Here is a 3875-nt window from a genome sequence, read left to right on the forward strand (position 1 = left end):
ATTTATCTTTTTGTTATTGGCAAGTCCAGATATAGATGTTTCTACTCATATTTCTACTGTAATCATACCTTTTTACTACCAGACTTAGGAAGACTTCCCCATTTCTCCTTGAAATTTTAGTTGATTTTTTAAAAATTTCCCAATTGATTTTATGTAATTTTATTAGAAAAATTCAAGGTTATATGCCTTTTGTTCTATGTACGTAGGAGTTCCATTATTTGGATACTAAATAAAATATCTCTTGTGCATTTACTATTCTTTATTTATAATGCAGTAGATAAGCCTGAAGAAAATAAGCCTGGCTATGGAATTGCTTATTTGTTTGGGAGGATGTTTGTCTGGATCAATGATGAGCACAATTATCTGAGGATGCTGAGGGACTCATTCCAGATGTCAATCTGAGGTCCAGATGAGTGGCCCTCTAATAGGACAAATAAGACTCTCAAAGCCTGGCTGTATTTGAGGACCTTAAGTGACAAAACTGTACTGCTGTGAGCATGCCTCTTATTTATTTTGGAGCAAGGCATTAGCCTCCTATCTCATGAGGCAGTGTGTAACTGTAGATATGCTGTATGTCCCCAGACTTGCTTCGTTTGCTCACTTTGAACATAAGAGTTGTCAATAGATATTTGTATATGGGAAACATGTTCTTGAGTAATAAATGAGGAAACAAAAGAAAGATTGAATTAAGAGCTCAAGCAGTTGTGATGAGTACTGAAAGTTTCATTAGTGTTGGCTAAAAGAAGGAAACACTGCATACTTAAATATTGACAATGGAATCAATTTTAGGGTTTGTTATTTTTCAGTGTAGAGAATTTTCAGAGATTATATGTTTGCTTTTCTTTCTGTCATGTTTTTCTGAGGTAGACGTGATGGAATGAAGTCCTCCACTTCAGAGAAGAGCAGTGAGTAACTACGCCAGCATCCTTTAAATTCATATGTCATGTGTTCTGGGCCACATCCTAAGGTCTCTGTGTTCATCTTTCCAATGACTTACTGGATAATATCTTCATTATGTGTCATCTTTTTTAAAAAAAAGATTTTATTTATTTGACAGACAGCAAGAGAAAGAGCACAAGCAGGGGGGGCAGCAGATGGAGAGGGAGAAGCAGGATCCTCGCTGAGCAGGGAGCCCAATGTGGGGCTCGATCACAGGACCCTGAGATCATGACCTGAGCTGAAGGCAGATGTCTAACTGACTGAGCCACCCATGCACCCCCACTATGTGTCATTTACTTTGGTGAGTGTCTTCAGCTTACTTTCCAAAATTTTTTAATTTTTTTAAAGATTTTATATTTATTTGAGAGAGAGAGAATGAGAGACAGAGAGCACGAGAGGGAAGAGGGTCAGAGGGAGAAGCAGACTCCCCGCCGAGCAGGGAGCCCGATGTGGGACTCGATCCCGGGACTCCAGGACCATGACCTGAGCGAAAGGCAGTAGCTTAACCAACTGAGCCACCCAGGCGCCCCACGTTCCAAATTTTAAATTTTATCTGAGTTCTGTGTGAATTGACAGATGTAGAGCTTTGGAAAATTGTTGATTTGTTTTAGTTTTATATTGCAGTGAAATATTCTTTTATGAAATTAGGCTATGTTTGAGAGTTTCCTATAAATTATGATGGTTTCATAATGTTGATTTCATCATTAAGATCATGATAGGTGATTTTGGTCAGATCTGTAAGATCATTATGGATCATTCTTGCTACTTTTTGCATCATTGAGATTTTATATTAATTAATTTTATTTTTTCATTTTTTGTGTGAAAAAATATATGCTAAATTTTATGAGATCTTTCTAAGGCCTTCATTTGATTTTCATTTAAATTTATTTATTTATTTATTTATTTATTTATTTATTTATTTATTTATTAATTATTTATGAGAGAGCTCGCAAGAGAGGGGAGGGGCAGAGGGAGAGAGAGAATTGCAATAAACTCTAAGATGGGCAAGAGCCTGATGTAGGGTTTGATCTCATGACCTGAGATCATGACCTGAGACAAAACCAAGAGTTGGAAGCATAATTCACTAAGACACCCAGGTGCCCCTTAAGGTGTTCATTTTAAATGATAAAGAACCAGACTCAAAAGAGAAAAATGTTCAATTTTCCATATACTGTTTATCTCATAAATAATATTATTTGGGGTTAATCAAGTGAACAGATAATGAAATTTCATATATTAATTTCTTAATCATTATTTTGATAATTTGAAACATCCATCAATAAGAAAAATTGTCTGTATCTTCCTTGTAATATAGCCTGAGATCGGGCAATGTGATGCCCCCACCCCCGGCTTTGTTTTAATTTTTAAAATTTCCTTGGCGATTTGGGGTCTTTTCTGATTCTATACAAATATTACGATTGTTTGTTCCAACACTTTGAAAAATGTCATTGGAATTTCGATCGGGATGGCATTGAAGGTATAGATTGCTCTGGGTAGCATAAACATTTTAACAATGTTTATTCTTCTGATCCATGAACATGGGATATTTTTCCATCTTTTTGTGTTTTGAATTTCTTTCATGAGTGTACTGTAGTTCCTAGAGTATAGATCTTTTACCTCTTTGGTTGTGTTTATTCCGTGCTTTCTTATGGTTTTTGGAGGTATTGTAAATGGAATCGTTTCTCTCAATTCTCCTTCTACAGTTGCATTGTTAGGGTATAAGAAAGCAACTGATTTCAGTGCATTGATTTTGTATCCTGCCACAATATGAATTGCTATGAGTTCTACTAATTTGGGAATGGAGTCTTTTAAATTTTCCACATAAAGTATCATGTCATCTGTGAAGAGAGAGAATTTGATATCTTCTTTGCCAATTTGAAAGTATTTTATTTATTTTCATTGTCTGATGGCTGTTGGTAGGACTCCTAGTACTATGTTGAATAATAGTGCAAGAGTGGGCATACTCGAAGTGTTCCTGATCTTAAAGGAAAGGCTCTCAGCTTTTCCCCATTGAGGATGATATTCGCATGGCAGGCCATGAGTGCACCGATGGCAGCAAGGCACAGTGCCCTGGCGGCTTGGGGAGCTGGTCAAACGTGCAATTCTCCTTCGGCAATGGAGCCGTCTTCCTCTCTCCGCATCTGTCGCCATCGTGGCGGCGGGCATGCAGATCCACAGAGACCATGGTGCTGTTCCTGTGTCGAGCAAGGGGCCCTACCTCGCATCCCACAGGGTGGCAAACTATACCATGCACTGCCCTTGTGGGTGTCCTCACTGAAGTCCCTGCGTGAGACGTGCGAGTCCAGGAAGATAATTCTGGCTGGGGGACCTGCCAGGGCATGCACAAGGACGCGGATGTGCGCAGGGTTGCTGCCTGACTGCACATTTCCTCGGAGGCAGGGCCGACGGAGCCGCTGGCCGTGGACACGCAAGTGCCCTCAGTGGCAATGGGCCATGGGTTCAGTGCGCCGCCCAGCCGGGTCCGCGAGGGGTTTCACCTCCTTAGCTGGGCGTTCACGGCGCGGAGGTCCTCGGGGCCGTGGCAGGGCTTTGGTGGCATGTCGGGCCGCCGGCCTCCCAGCCGGAGGAGTCCCATGGCGTGGCATTGGCACAGCCCCTGACAGCATGTGGCCCGGAGCAGCATGCGCCAGGGTGGCGCTTCAGGCAGAAGTCCTGGCGCTGTGTGTGGTGGAGCCTGCTTGCGGCAGCTCGCGTGGGTACAGAGGGGAGCCCCGGGCCGGGCAGGAGGAGATCCCTCCCGCGATCTTTTTCCCGGTGACGTCCGTGCGGCTCCCCTCAGTGTAGGAGCCTGAGGGGCAGAGACACGAGGCGAGGCCGCTGCCCTCGACAGCGCCGGAGTCTCTCCCAGTGGACGCCCACAGTGACCTCGCGGGGCCTGTGTGGTGGGTGCAGGGCGCAAATGGCGCCTCGGTACT

General features: G+C 42.9%; 1 non-coding gene across 1 annotated transcript; it reads left to right on the plus strand.

Moving 5' to 3' along the window:
- Positions 1 to 340: 340 nt before the first annotated feature.
- On the plus strand, positions 341 to 407 carry LOC112840120 (small nucleolar RNA SNORD109A). Its single transcript, XR_003212398.1, has one exon. It is a non-coding gene; the product is annotated as a small nucleolar RNA SNORD109A (small nucleolar RNA).
- Positions 408 to 3875: the final 3468 nt, after the last annotated feature.

Source organism: Callorhinus ursinus, unplaced genomic scaffold, assembly GCF_003265705.2.
Source record: "Callorhinus ursinus isolate GAN/ISIS: 27379988/994484 unplaced genomic scaffold, GSC_fseal_2.0 scaffold47, whole genome shotgun sequence".
Lineage (NCBI taxonomy): Eukaryota > Metazoa > Chordata > Mammalia > Carnivora > Otariidae > Callorhinus > Callorhinus ursinus.